The sequence below is a fragment of the Acinonyx jubatus genome, chromosome B4, assembly GCF_027475565.1.
Source record: "Acinonyx jubatus isolate Ajub_Pintada_27869175 chromosome B4, VMU_Ajub_asm_v1.0, whole genome shotgun sequence".
NCBI lineage: Eukaryota > Metazoa > Chordata > Mammalia > Carnivora > Felidae > Acinonyx > Acinonyx jubatus.
Window position 1 is genome coordinate 128,843,001 of NC_069387.1, and position 15,187 is coordinate 128,858,187.

Sequence of the window (15,187 nt, forward strand, 5' to 3'; positions counted from 1 at the left end):
CGGACTGGTACAGCCGTCCACCATCAAGCCTCTGCACCACCCCCCAAAGATGCTCACCTCACCGACCGTCCTCCGCGTCCTCCCACCCCGTCTCCGTCCACCGCCACCAGTTCGTCCGCACAGGGTGGTCCCCCGGGGGGCGGGGGGGATGTCTCGCGGCGATCCCCAGACCCGGGAGCCCCTGGGGGTGGCTTTCCCGGTCTCATCCTCCCCCTGCTGTGGTTCCCCCCCCCCCCAGCAAGCCCCACCCCCACCGGCGGAGGAAGGGTGCCCTCCGGTCCCAGCCCTCACTCCCACCGCCTCCGGCGGCCGCGGGCGCTCGGATCCGGAGGGATTCACTCACCTCCAGCCCAGCCGGGATCCGGGCCGAGCGCCGCTTCCGGCGGCGGCGGCGGCGGCTGCGGGGCCTGCGCGCGGGTGCGAGTGTGCGCGGCGCCCGGCCGGGGCTCGGTGCGTGTCGTGTGTCTGTGGCGTGGCCCGCGTGTGCGTGTGCGTGTGTCTGTGTGTGTGTCTGCGAGCCGGCGTGTGCGCGCAGACACCGCCACCCCCGCCTCCCCGTCGCCGCGCCTCTGCCTCGGCGGGGCCCGCCGCCCGGGAGGGGGCCGGGGCGCAGCGTGCGTCAGGGGCCGCGGCCGGCTGTCTGTCCGTCCGCCCTGGCCCGCCCCGGCGCCCGGCGCCCTCCGCAGGCCTTTCCGCAGCGAGACCCCGCCCGCCCCCTCTCCCGGCTGGATCCTTCCACGGACACACGCACACGCACAGACACACGGCCGCGGGGCGGGGGCCGCGCCCGGCTCCAACGCCGCAGCTGCAGCGCCCCGGGAGGCGGCGGCGGCCGCGCGGACCACGGAGCCCCCCCCCACCCCCCCACCCCCGCTCCCGGCCCCTGCCCGGCGCGCCACCGGCCCCGCCCCGGGCCCCCGGGCCCCGCTCACCCCGCCGGCGCCGGGTCCCGCCGCCGCCTTCGCCAGCGCATGCAACAGCTGGAGGCAAACTTGCCGCGGGGCGGGCCGCCCGAGGTGCGCAGCGCCCCCCAGCGCCAGCCCGAGGGCGCCCGCGGCCCCGACTCCCCCTCCGCCGGCGGACCCCCCTCCTCACCTCGTCCTGGCCGCCGCGTCCCCGTGCTCCACGGCTGGCAACCCGAGACGCTGCCGCGTTCCCATTTTATGGGCGGGCCAACTGAGGCTCGGGGAGAGGAGCGACTCGCCCAAGGTCACACAGCGAGCTTGACCCCAGAGACGGTGTTAGGTTAGACTCCAGATCTCTACCCTTGTGCAAGGGTTTTGGCGGCCGCTCACTATCCTTCACCCCCCGCCCCCCCCCCCCCACCGAGACGCTTCTTAGGCCCCGGCCCCTTCCCGGCCAACGTCCCCGCACACCTGTGCCACCCGCCAGGGGGTAGAAGCTAGAGGGAGGAGGTGGCGGATGCAGAAAGCAAGCTCTGGCATCGGGGCCTGTACCCCTGCACTTGGGCACGCAGGCATCTGGTGGGGAGACTCGGCTCGTGGCCCGCCTACACGAAAACGCAGGCGCCTTCTCTCGACCCCCAGGAGCCACAAACCCACACGCGGGAGCCCTGCCTGGAGCAGGTGCTCTGCGTCGCCCTCACTTTTATGGGGCCGCATGCGCCAGTGCCTGTCCTCAGGTGGTGCACAGCAGAACGTCAAGTTCAGGCCGCAGGAAGGCGCAGCGGGAGCATCTCATCCAGGCCAGGAATGGCAGCACCTCCCTGGAAGGAGCCACTGCCTCCGCTGCATCTTGACGGATGAGTAGTAGCTGGTCAGCTGAAGAAGGTAGAGAGGCCGTGGGAACAGCATGTGCAAAGGCACAGAGGCATGAAACAGTGGTGTGTGTGTGTGTGTGTGTGTGTGTGTGTGTGTGTGCAGGGAACTCCACGGAGTTGGGTATTACTGGAGCAGAAAGAACGTCTGTTCAGAAATTCCTCCCTCCTGTCAACTGAGAACACAAGAGCAGGTCCAGGAGGGGACCAGAGCTGGGACGCAGGCCACTGTAATCTCCCAGACAACACCGTGTTCCGCCACCACTGCCCTCTGCGACTGCACTCCAGGCCGCCTAGCACACTCCTATCCACCCTTCAAGGCCCCTCACTGCAGATCCAAACAAGTCATTATGCTGTCTATGTGCCCTCTAAACTGAGCCCTCCTGGAGGGCAAGGGCTGTACAGACCGCGTCGTAGGTTCCCGGCACAGGGCTGGGCACCAAGCAGGGTCCCAGCCCAAAGTCCTCCGGGGAAGAATCTTTCCCCGCCGCCCCGCCCACCTCGGGAGCAGACACAATGGCCCTTGCGCCCTCTGGCGGATAGAGCGCGAAACTGCAGAGCGCTCCCTCTTCTGTGACCGCGGCTCTCACGCGCAGAAACTTCCCAAGAGGTGGGCACTGGCGAGGGCCACCTAATCCGCTCGGGCTCAAGGGACTGAGCCATGATCTCAAGGAATACCAGGCAGCGGGCGGCCACACGGCCTCTTCCGGCTCTGCTTTTGTGACTTTCCCAGCCATTTGCCCAGGCGCAGGTCACAGCCCCCTCTGGGCCTCAGCTTCCCTTCGATGAAATGAGAACGACAAAAGCCCCCCCTGTCCCCAGCACGATGCTGGGCTCACCACATGAGCACCCCCTTTCCCCTGGGGACCTCCAGGTCTGTCTGGTTTAGCTCTGGTGCTTTTGAGCTCCAAAATGTTCTAAGACTCTCCCCCCTGGGGATTGCCCTCACTAGGCAGACATAAACCGGAAAGCCTTTCAAACTCTTAACTGAGTCACTGCCACTAAATAGAAGACGGAGTTGGCCTGGGCTAAGCGAGGGTCGGGGCGGATCACGCTCTCTGGACACCCGATTGGGCCTTCTCCGGACCAGCGCTGTCTGGTAGAATTTTCTGTGATGGTGGGAGTGTTCTATCTGCACTGTCCAAAAGAGTGGTCACTAACCACATGTGGCTATTGAGTGCTCGCGGTTGTGGCTGCTGTGGCTGAAGAACCGCATTTTTAATTTTTGTTTTATTAAGTTAGATTTGAATAGCCGTATGTGGTTAGTGGCTACCCATGTTGGATAGTGCAGGTCCAGAAAGACAGCAATCTCCTCGCTAAAATAGAGCCCATAGAGAGCTCTCTCTCCCTCTCTCTCTCTCTCCCACACACACACACACACACACACACACACACACCCCACCCTGAGCCCCCTGGCCAGGATTATGATAAGGAGACTGCCTAGAATCTAAGTGGGCAGGTAAGGTTGAGACAAATGTGGGCAGCAACATGCCCATCTGTGCCCATGGTCACTGTCCTAGGTTAGGCCTTGCCATCTTTCACCTGGACACCTGCAACAACCCTCCTCCTCACCCTCCAGTAGCTCTCATGCAATGATGCCATGCGTGTCCCGTCTCAGGACAGTGCCAATGATTGGCAGCAGCTGCCTGGGTCCTCCCTCTGCAGGAAGTGTCATGATCAACTGGTGATGTCTGCCTCGGGGGCAGCCACAGGACGAGCCGTGCGCCCTCCCTGCTAGGCACTGAAACCCAAACTCCTTAACTTGCCCAAAGAAAGCCCTCCGCAGTCAGGCCTTTCCCGACCCCCTCCAGCATCTTCCTGTATCACCCCACACGCGCTCCGGGTCCCGGCAACACCAATACCCGCCCTTTCCAGAACATTCCATGAAACTCTCACCCCATGCTTTCCACGCCATTTGTGCTTTTGATGCTGTTCCTCCCTCAGCCTGGAAGCCTTTCCTCCTCTCCTATGGCCTCCCCACCTGTCTGCTTCCAGTCTTTAACCAGGTGCTGCTCAAAGACCACCACCTCTATGAAGCCTCCCCTGACCACCCCTAAGCAGAGCTGGCCAAGCTACTTCTTCCTCCACTGGTTCCCGGAACCAGCTGCGTGTAGGTCTGAATGACAGCACGCGTCACGTCGTACTACTAAGCCTTCTCACTCTCCCCTCCCACCCACACCGAATTTTCCTCCCTCCCTACCGCCACGGACAGCCTCCCAAGGGCTAGTTGAGTCATCGGCGGAGTGATACGCGGACGGGGAAAACGAGCAAAGCAGAACCATCCCGGAAGCCTCAGTGCCAGATGAGAGGCAGGTACTTCCGGCTGCCTGGACCCCTGTCCTGAATCCCTGAATGCCTGTTCTGGAATCTTCCAGAGGTGGTCGGAAGCGCCCTCTAACTGCACCCCAACGAGTGCCCCTTTTCCCCCCGAGTTGACCAGATGTGGCTCACGTCCAAATGAGCCCAACGCCCGGGCCGCGTCACCGCGAGGACGTGTCTTCCGGACGCTCTTCCCTTATTGCAGGGCTTAGAGAAGAGAGCAGTAAGAGGAGCCCACGCGGGCTAAAAGCTTCCTGCGCTGTTTCAGGTTGAACGGCAAGATCTACCCCTTTGGACTTAGATGAATTGCTTTCCGCTCCGTCCACATGGCATTTTGAGTTGATTAAGAAAATTAGGTTAAGCAATTCTTTTAGAGAAACACGCAGACACCAGAGTGTGTATGGGGTGTCACATTCCTGGTTTGGATCCAGACCAAAATTCAGATTTTCTGCTGTGCCTCCGATGTGAAAACGGAGGCTACCATCACCGGAGACAAGAACCAGTGATGAGAGACAGAACCCAGGAGGGAAAAACTGAAGCTTCCCCCCTGCTGAAACCTCTGCCCCTTGCCCACCATGGAGCCATCCCAATGGCTACGAAGACCAGAAGACCGAGCTTCTCAGAAAGGAGAGTCTTTTTTTTTTTTAATTTTTTTCAATGTTTCTTTATGTTTGAGAAAGAGAGAGAGATCAGGGGAAGGGCAGAGAGAGAGGAGAGAGGGAGACACAGAATCAGAAGCAGGCTCCAGGCTCTGAGCTGTCAGCACAGGGCCCGATGTGGGACTCGAACTCACGAAACGTGAGATCATGACCTGAGCCGAAGACGGATGCTTAACCGAGGGAGCCACCCAGGCACCCCGGGGGAGTCCTTTACATAGAGATGTGTTTTTTTTGCTGTGACAGGTCAGGAGCTGGGGGGGGGGGCGGGCGTTGGGAATCGCAGGTCAGGAGGTGAGATACAGGGGAGCCCCCAGAGAAGCCTTGGTTGTGAAGGAATTTGGGAGAACACACACATTTCCCAAAGGGATTTTTAAGTCATTTCGCTGTGGAGTGTGCAATATAATCCTCCTTTCCCCGCTTCAACCTCCCTAACCACCTTCCATACTTGCTTTAGAAAAGTCTACATGCTTGGGGCACCTGGGTGGCTCAGTCAGTTGAGCGACTGACTCTTGGTCTCAGCTCAGGTCATGATCTCACGGTTTGTGGGTTTGAGCCCCTCGTCCAGCTCTGCGGGATTCCCTCTCCCTCTCTCTCTCCCCCTCCCTCGCTCACACTCTGTCTCTCTCTCTCAAATAAATAAAAACTTTTTAAAAAAAGTCTACATGCTTATCATATTAGTCATCTGTTACTGTGCAACTCAGTGGCTCAAAACTCAGTGGCTTACATCACCAAAAAAAAAAAGAAAAAAAGAAACGGCTATTATCACACGGCGGCCGTGGTCAGGAACTTGGGACCGGGTGATTCTTGCTTGAGAAATCTTGGAAGATTGAATCATTGCTGGGGCTGCACTCATCTGAAGGCTGGACTGGGGCTGGGGGATCTGCGGCTAAGGTGGGTCATCCCCGTGGCTGACAAGTTGGTGCTGGCGGTTGGCAGGAGGCCTCAGTTTGTGTCCCATGGACCTCTCGCCAGGACTGCTCAAGCATCCTCCCAGCATGGCGGCTGCTTCCCCCCAGAGCGAGAACAAAGAGGAAGCCACAATGTCTTGTATGACCTAAACTCAGAAGTTACGCGTTCTCAATGTTTGCAATGTCCTGTCGGTTACACAGGTCTGCCCTGGTCGTTGTGGGAGAGAACCACACAGGGTATGAATGTCAGGAGGAAGGTACCAGCGGCAGCCATCTTGGCAGCCAGTGGGGTTGAGATCAATCAGCCATATTTGGGGAAAGGGAGAGAGTTCTGCATCCAGACTAGCAAAGGTGAAAACAGAATTTGGCAGGTGGCTATCAGAGCTGGGGGACCGCATTCCATAGGATTCCATGATTCTGAGAGTCTGGAGTCCTCATATCCACGAATCAAGGGCAGCTCAAAGCTAATGGGGCATGAAGAATGTACACACAGTTCCCGATGAGTCTAGACTAGAGGCCGGCTGGATGTGTGGGCCCCTTGAGAGGGGGCCTGTCAGGGCCAAGGCCACACTCCACGGGATATTTTGAAGCGTTCACGGGGAGACCCTTTGACCCAGCGATCCAATTATGGGAGGTCTCTCAGGGAAGTTCACTAAGGGTGCTGGTGGCACCGTGCCTGCCTGCCTTGGAGCTGAGATTCCTGGGTAGTGAGGTTGGCTCAGCCGTGTCCCATCTGGTCCGTGCCCTGGGTGCCCAGCCACTCACCAAGCACAGGGAGAGTGCTCTGGGAGGGCCCTCCTGAGCTGGCCCACCCAGTGGTGCAAGGGTCAGACAGGCAGCCTGCTCCACCCCAGGTAGGGTCTGCTTGCATGTGACAGATCACCTCCCCCCAGCCTTCTGTGCCAGGAGTCATTTCTGAGACACCGCCACCCCCTCCCCCGCCCCCAGGAAGAGCCGGAAGGGGATGAGGGGAGGTTCAGGCTCTGTGCCTCTGATTTCTGCTGCCCATTAGCCAGAGGCTGCGGAGCCCCACACTGTCAAGGTGTGTGCTATTTGGGTCCCAGCACCCTTATATGGGGCTTCAGAATTCTGCCGTCCAGGGACTCTGCTGGAGCCTCAGGCCGGGGCCCTGCAGCCAGAGCAGGGGGGTGGGGGGCAGGGATGTGAGTCTCAGCTGGCTCAGCGGCCACCAGGTCAGCCAGGCAGCCTGCATTATTAAGCCATCTATCTGGCTCTGCCCAGAGGGATGCTGGGGGTGGGGGCAGACTCACTGGCAATGCCTGGGTCTGGGACTGGGGCAGCCGGAGGCCCCTGGGATCTGGAGGCCACCGGCCTCGCGGCCAGGCTTCTCACTACTGACCTGCCGCCGGGCTCCGAGGCGCGGGAGGCTGCAGGGACCGGAGAGGCGCTGACTGGCCGCTTTCTTCGCGTTCTTTCCCTGCTCGACAACTTCCCGGCTCTGATTCCGCGGGGTAGAGTGCCAACTCCTTACACTAGCATCTGGAGTTTTCCGAACCTGGCCACATTCTACCTAGAATCAGAATCGTGGCTCAAAATGGAAGGGGGGGGGGAGGAAATTTACTCTGTCTTTCAGGCTCGATGCCAAGTGTTCCCCATGAATTCAAGTCTCCGTGGGGGCAGCTGGGGGGGCTCAATCAGTTAAGCGGCTGACTTGGGCTCAGGTCATGATCTCACGGTTCGTGAGTTCAAGCCCCGCATCAGGCCGGCAGCGACAGTGTGGCCCCTGCTTGGGATTCTCTCTCTCTCTCTCTCTCTCTCTCTGCCCCTCCCCAACTTGTGCACACGCTCTCTCTCTCCCTCCCCCTCTCTCAAAATAAATAAACTTTTTTTTTTTGAGTTTGAAGTCTCAGTGAGCAGCGACAACAATCCTACGAGGTGCTTACTGTTATTACACCCATTTTACTGATGAGGCTCAGAGATGCTGAGCAGTTTGACCAAGATTTCACGGAGAAGGAAAAGCAACACCACAATTCACCCAGGTTTTCCTGCTGATGGAACCGTGTTGCAGCCACAGGATTTGGGGGTGGGGGGCGGATTTTAGGCCGGTAGTCCCGTTCTTAGCCTTTATATTTGATTGTTCTCTCAGCCTAAAATCTGGGTGTCTCGAGGTCCCTGTGGGCGAGAGAGTAGCTGTGTGGCCCCAAGGCTCTGTGGGAAACGGAACGTACCAAGTGACTCAGACCCAAACCCAGATGCCACCTTGATGGTGCCTGGGCTCCCCGCAAACCGGATCCTTCAACAACTCCTGTCAGCTCTGCCTCCCAAGTGTATCCTACACCCAGCCCCTTCCCTCCCCACCATTGCCACACAGCAAGGGGAGGGTCCCTCCTCTCTGTTCACCCAGAAGCTCTCATGCGGGAGGCACGTCACAAAACGTTTGGGAAAGAAAATGATCAAGTTCGTGGCTGAGGGCACAAATGAGGGTGGGAAGGAAGCGTCATCAGAAGAGGAAAGCGGCTGTCTGGGAGGGCAGGAAGGTGAGTGAATTCACTTCTGCCCTGGGGCCCAGGGGTGGGGCACTGGGCTAGGGGAAACTGGCACACAGGAAGAGCTGTCCCCGCTCCCTGCCGGCCTGACGGGGGCACAGGGGCATGCAAGCAGGACACCTGGAAGGGACAAGATACAGAGGCGTGACATGGCCAGGACGGCAGGGGACAACTGGGACGCGGGAAGGCCACCCAGGACCCTGTCTCGTCCCTCCTGGGACTCTGCAAGGTCCTTCCCGGCCCAGGTCCAGGCGCCCAGGCAGCATAAGCTCTGCGCACGCCCGGGATTTCCCTGGTGGTGTCTCTCCCTTCCTGGACCACAGCCCAAACCTCAGATAAAAGAGCATCTTCTGCCCTTGCTCACCCACGAAAATCCTTCGGATTGCTCTGCCGGTGCTTTCTCTCCAGCTTCCCTCAAATCTGCTTCCCCCCGACCCTCTACCACTTCCTCACTTGGGACCCGTGGAACCAGGTCCCCCAGCGCCCTCATTTTACCCCCAGCACAACCACCAGACAAGCCTTGGCCTCCCCGTCACCAAATACACCGGGTTTCCCTGGGTCTGACCAGGCCGGCGTGGGGGATTTCAGCAGAGGGAATTTTCTGTCAGAGGCCCCGTTCCGTTTCCTCCTCCCGGGTGCCTTGGGGGTGATGGGGACAGAGCCCTAACAGCGGCACGCTTCGGCCCCCAGCACCACACTTCGGCCCCCAGCACCGAGAGAAAGAGGCCCCCCTGTGCAGGGCCTGGGGGTGGGAAGGTATGTGTGAAGTCAGGGGGCCGTGTGGGAGCCGGGAGGGGAACAAGGCACGTGTCAAGGCCACAGCCAAGCAGGCTGCGCTCTGGGCAGGCCCCGGATCCCTGGGGAGGGTACCAACACCCCCCCACCATTTATAGCACGGCTGCTATAAAGCGACTATGAAGCGAAGGGATTAGTCAGGACTCATTGGTTGCCAGTGACAGAAACCCAACCCCGGGCCCAGGCTGCACTGGCTTAAACTGGAAAGGAGAGATACATGGGCTCCCATAACAGGGCAGGCTGGGGAGGCTCGGCCTGGGGAGGACTGGGAGAGGTCATCTTGAATGCCATCAGCATTCTCTCCATCTCTCTCTCTCTCTCTCTCTCTCTCTCTCTCTCTCTCTCTCTCGTTTAGTTCTTTCGGGACGGAGTCCCCCCAGCCCCGGGCTGACAGCCTCCCAGATTCACGGGGAGACAGGGAGAGCCCTGCTTCCCCTTCCAAACTGAGCAATCCTAGGGGAGGACTCTGATTGGCCCAGCGTGGGTCACCTGCTTACCCCCTGGACCAATCGCTGTGGCCAGGACCAGGAGGGCAAGTTAATGGCCCAGCCTGGGTCAGGCATCCGCACCCTTGTCACCAGGGGAGGGCCCGTCAGCAGAAGAATTGGAGGAGGGAGGGACACTAGGCGGACACAAGCGAGAGCAGCAGGGCCGGTTTTGTGTGTGTTTAATAAACATCTTATTGGGGAATAATTTTAGAGTTGGAGGGGGGAAAATGCAAAGCGAGCACAGAGGGCTTTGCTGTATACCTTCCCCCCCAACCCCCCCCCCCCCCCCCCGCTTCTCCTGACGTTAACGTCTTACGTAACCACAGCACGTTTGTCAAAATTAAGAAATTAGCCCTGGTAGGTTGCTGCGGCCCCAACTCCGGACTTCACGTAGATTCGCCCGTCTGTCCGCTGACGTCCTTCTTCTGTTCCAGCATCCCGACCCCAAGACCACATTGCACTCAGTCCTCACGTCCCCGGAGTCTTCTCTGCTCTCCCGGCGGGTTCCCGTTCTTCCCTTGCTTTTCATGACCTTGGCAGTTTTGAAGGGTGCCGATCAGGTGTTCTGTCGCAGGTCCCTCAACTGGGGCTTAGCTGATGTTTTCTCGCACCGTGGGTCATGGGGCGGGGAGAAGAGCACAGAGCTGTGACGCCCTTGTCACCCGCTGTCTATTGGGGGGTCCGTGACATCCACGTGACTGGCGATGCCAACCTTGATCACTTGGGTAAGGTGGGGCCTTACCTCCATTTTACGGAGGGGGAAACTGAGGCTTGGAAGGGCTAAGCGGCTCGCTTGCTTTAGAACGAGTGGTGAGACAGACTGTCAACCAGTCCTGTCTGGCTCCCACCATCCCACAGTTCCCAGGAGTTTTAGACAGGGAAACTGAGGCAGGAGCCCAGCTCTAGGCGTGGGAAGGTGAGAAGGGCTCACCACGGAATCTTCTTGAGGCTTGGAGCAAGAAGACAGAGACCAAGAATTCTCCTTGCGGGGCACCTGGGTAGCTCAGTCGGTTGAGCATCTGACCCCTGATTTCGCCTCAGGTTGCGATCTCAGGGTCGTGGGATCGAGCCCTGCTCAGCATGGAGCCTGCTTGAGATTCTCTCTCTCTCTCTCTCTCTCTCTCTCTCTCTCTCTCTCGCCGTCCTTTGCCCCTCTCCCCCGCTTGTACTCTCTCTCTCACTCAAAACAAAAACAAAAAATTATTCTTGCAGGTGTGAGGCCCTGTGGGGACGGGCCTAGGAGGCCCCCGCAGACTCTAGCCAGCAGGGGCAGAGAAAGGAGACAGGCTGGCACAAAGACAGGGGCTCAGCCACGTAGGAAAAATGAAGGGGGGAGGGAATGGTAAGCATGACCAGGCCACAGCGATCCGGGAAGGCCCCCCGGGAAGAGAAGGCTGAGGACAGTGAAGGCAGCTTAAGTGCGAGGGTTGTCACGGGAGACGGGGAGAGCAAAGTGTTTATAAAACCGTGGGCGGTAGCCTCCAACAAGACTGGGTTCGGTCTCTTGCATACGGCCGCCTGAAGAGGGGTCTTGGGCAAGTGGCCACCTCCCAAGCTGCTTTGGGGCTTTCTGTCTCCCGGGCTCTGCCTGCCCTGCTCCCCCGAAATGCTCATTCCCGCACCTGCCGTCGGACCACTCCATGCTGGACCAGCCACATTCTTCGCAGGGCCCAGCGACAAGCGAAAATCTGGAACCCCTTCCCGTGTTCAAAAACGATCAAGACTTTCAGGACAGTGAGGCAGGACCCGACACCACGCGCGGGGTCCTTCAAGGTGGGGGGTGACGGCACAGGTCACATGCCCAGGAAGCTGAGCCGGTTCCCAGCCCTCCATGACCACCCTGACCCGGCGATCTGATGGCCGTATTTTCTCTGCGGTCTTTTGGCCATTAATCCCTGGCACCGCTGGGGCCGTCGTGGCTGTTCTGCCCTCACGTGATTTGTCCTTGTCTCGCCCTGGGCGGAAGGCTGGGTGAGGTGAACTTCAAGGTGCTCCCGACCATTCGATCTGATGTCCTTTAATTTTATGGCTTTAATATCTTCTGTCGGGATGCTTCCAAGCTCCCGTGTCTAAGATGCCAAGAGTCATGGGGTCAGGGCTTCCCTCATGTGGTGTCGAAATCCCTGCCGTCCCCAGGCAGGGCGCAGGCGTTAGAGGAGAAAGTAACTGTGGCAAGGATTTCAGTCACTTGTGGTTTTGCAAATTTGAAACGTGAAATTAACTGTGGATCTTTGTGGAAATCGCTGGGTTCTTCAAAAGTGCCACATGTGTCCCAAAGCCCGTCAGTCTGTGACGGTGGGTCCGAAGGGTCCCAACCTTCCCTCAACCGGGTGCTCATCAGCCTGGCTGGCCCAGTTTTACATTTCGCGCCTTACTCCTCCTTTGGTGTCATTTTATTTATTTTATTATTATTTTTTTTAATGTTTATTTTTGAGAGCGAGAGAGACAGCGTGAGCGGGGCAGGGGCAGAGAGAGAGAGGGAGACCCAGAATCCGAAGCGGGCTCCAGGCTCCTGAGCGCTCAGGACAGAACCCGACGCGGGGCTCGAACTCACGGACCGCGAGATCCTGACCCGAGCCGAAGTCGGACGCCCAACTGACTCAGCCCCCCGGGCGCCGCCATTCCTGCTCACTTGTTAACTTCGCTTCCCCAACCCCTTTGTGGTCAAGAGGCAGGACATTAGAGTCGTCAGCCAGCCTGCACACATCTCTTACCTCTGCCAAGAAAACACGTGGAGCTCACGGCATCTCTCTGGGGCTCAGTTTCCTCATCCGAACATTCGAGACTGAATTAGCCCCGTGTCTTTGGTTACTACTCTGGCTTAAAACTTCTAGCGGTGGGGAAAAAAACCCACCACTGTCTGACTCTGCTCCCAGTTTTGTGGGGCAGGAAGCCCGGAAGGGCTCAGCCGGGCAACTCTCGCTTGGGGTTTTGATGTGGGTGCAGTCAGATGCCATCTGGGGCGGCCGTCGCCGTCACAGCGGGGCTGTGTGGCGTGTCCGGGGCGGCTGGCTCACACGGCTGGCCTCTGGTGCCTGCCGTAGTTTGGCGGCCGTGCTAGAGCTGGTGACCGATGCGCTTACCGCCATCACGGCAGCTGGGCTTTTTCCAGAACGAGTGTCCCGGGAGCCAGCAGCTCCGCGGCCTTTTCGTACCTGGCCTTAGAAATCACAGCCCATCACTTCCACAGCTTTCCGTTGGTGATAAGCGCATCAAAGACACAGATGCTGCTCCTTAAATAAAAGTGTCCAGAAACTTGGGAGCGGGTTTCAAAACCGTCACAATACGGGGCACCTGGGTGGCTCGCTCGGTGAAGCGTCCCGCTTCGGCTCAGGTCACGATCTCGCGGTGCGTGAGTTCGAGCCCCCACGTCGGGCTCGGTGCTGACGGCTCGGAGCCTGGAGCCCGCTTCCGATTCTGTGTCTCCCTCTCTCTCTCTGCCCCGCCCTGACGCATGCTCTGTCTCTCGAAAATAAATAAACATTTTTTATTTTTATTTTTTTTTTTCAACGTGTTTTTTATTTATTTTTGGGACAGAGAGAGACAGAGCATGAACGGGAGAGGGTCAGAGAGAGAGGGAGACACAGAATCGGAAACAGGCTCCAGGCCCTGAGCCATCAGCCCAGAGCCTGATGCGGGGCTCGAACTCACGGACCGCGAGATCGTGACCTGGCTAAAGTCGGACGCTTAACCGACTGCGCCACCCAGGCGCCCCAATAAACATTTTTTAAAAACCCTGTCACAGGGGCACCTGGGTGGCACAGTCGGTTAAGCATCCGACTTCAGCTCAGGTCACGATCTCGCGGTCCGTGAGTTCGAGCCCCGCGTCGGGCTCTGGGCTGATGGCTCAGAGCCTGGAGCCTGCTTCCGATTCTGTGTCCCCCTCTCTCTCTGCCCCTCCCCCGTTCATGCTCTGTCTCTCTCTGTCTCAAAAATAAATAAACGTTAAAAAAAAAATTAAAAAAAAAAAAAAAACCCTGTCACAATACACACAAAGCACTTGGAACAGCGCTGGGCACCCAGGAAGAACATAAACACGTTTGCTGTTGGATCATAGCCCCACATGACGAAAATGGGCCGGTCATACAAAATGGTCTGTTGAAACACTGAAGTAGGGGTGAAGGTATTAACAAAAATTCTCCACTTCAGAATAAGGCGTAACCATCGATTGTGAACAGGAATTTGATTACGCCTGTGGAATGTGCTGGTGTGGAGGCGTAGGATTTCGCACAAGGAAAGAGGAAAAGTAAAAACGGGAAATACAGCCCTTAAATGCCTGCACGTGGGATTGCGTCATACCCCGGGCCAGTGTGGGGTCTCTTATGTCACGTTGTCCGGCCAGGTGCCCGGGGGCGAGCCTCTGAAGTTTGCACATCTTTTTCCCCACAAAGCAATCAAGGCGTCGCTCTGGGAACCCACGGGAGTGTTTCCGGAGTAAGCACAAAATAAAGCTTTCCGGCACGAAATTGATGACTTCCATCACTAAAGGCAGAGAAGGGACCAAGAGCACAGAGGCGTTACTCAAAGACGCTCGCCTCGTGGAAAAGCCAGGTAGAAGCTGTTCTGTTGTCGGGAAATTTACAGACCCAGCCACACGGTGAATGACAAGTCAGAGAGAGCAGGTTCAGTGACGTTATCTTTCATCCAGTGACACTCTAGGGAGTGCGGGCGTGGTCGGGACAGTTAGTGGCCAACGATGGAGAAGATGGTTAGTTCTCGCACATACGTGCTGGTAGTTATTCCCCCTTCTCTCTTTTTCTTCTGCAGAGATAGAAACTTTCCTGGATACATGCCCAGATAAAGGCTACATTTTATTTCCCAGTTGACCCCCAGTTGACCGTGCAGACAGGCGTGGCCACGTGACAGGATTCTAGCCAAGGAAATGAGAGCAGAGACAAGCGGTGCCATTTCCTATTCCTGCGTGCCTCTCCTTTTGTTTTCCTGCCCTTTTCCCTGGGGCTGGAATGTGGTTGCAATGGCAGGAGCTGGAGCAGCCATTTTAAACCAGGTAGGCAAGCCACCGGCAGGTTGAGGAAGGCAGGTAATACAATAAAAAGCTGCAGCCTATCAGCGTGGGTCCCATCGTGCTCAGACTGTTGTCTCGGAGAAAAGTACCTTTCTATCTTATCTCAGTCACGGTTATTCAGGCTCTTGTTATAGCACACCTGTGTCCTCAGGAACGCATCTTTAATTTACGAAAGCATCTGTGGCTCGAGTTTTTCCAACACCCGCAGCCTGATCTGCCCCTATGTGAGGGAAATGTCCTCCATAATGTCTTTGGGCCCCAAATAAATTACTCAGCACGGGTGCTGCAGAGGAGGGCGTTTTTTGGTTACGTCGATGATAACTTCGCGAGCCACGGCGCAGACTGGAAGGGGCCGCTGAGATCAGGACTGACTCTCGGCCACCACGTAGGCTGCAAGGAAGGGTGCGAGCTACGTGGATGGAGGCACCTGCTGGGGAATGCCAGCGCTCACAGCGTATTCACACCGAGCGGCTGGCAGGCGACAATGTGCTTCCTGCTCTTCATTTGGTGCCGAGAGAAACTGAGAAGATTACAAGTGCGATCAAGCCAAGGCCACCGAGTGGACGTCTTTTGAGCCAGCTGTCAGCAGAGATGGGCTGAACAAAAGTCTGCCTTTCCAACCTGAGCAACTCTCACTGTCGAATGAAGGTGCAAGTCAAGTTTTTTTTTTAAATGAGGGACAAGAGGGGGGACCTGGGGGGCTCAGTC

At 58.0% G+C, this 15,187-nt stretch overlaps 2 protein-coding genes across 3 annotated transcripts in view; both read right to left on the minus strand.

The window, feature by feature from the left end:
• ELFN2 (extracellular leucine rich repeat and fibronectin type III domain containing 2) overlaps positions 1-678 on the minus strand; it is a 51,474-nt gene extending 50,796 nt beyond the window's left edge. The window contains exon 1 of the mRNA XM_027070810.2: positions 344-678. The gene's annotated coding sequence lies outside the window, so the exon portion shown is untranslated. The remainder of the gene's footprint in view (positions 1-343) is intronic.
• The window catches only part of CARD10 (caspase recruitment domain family member 10), a 91,352-nt gene that overhangs the window by 8,568 nt on the left and 67,597 nt on the right, over positions 1-15,187 (minus strand). The window lies entirely within an intron of this gene.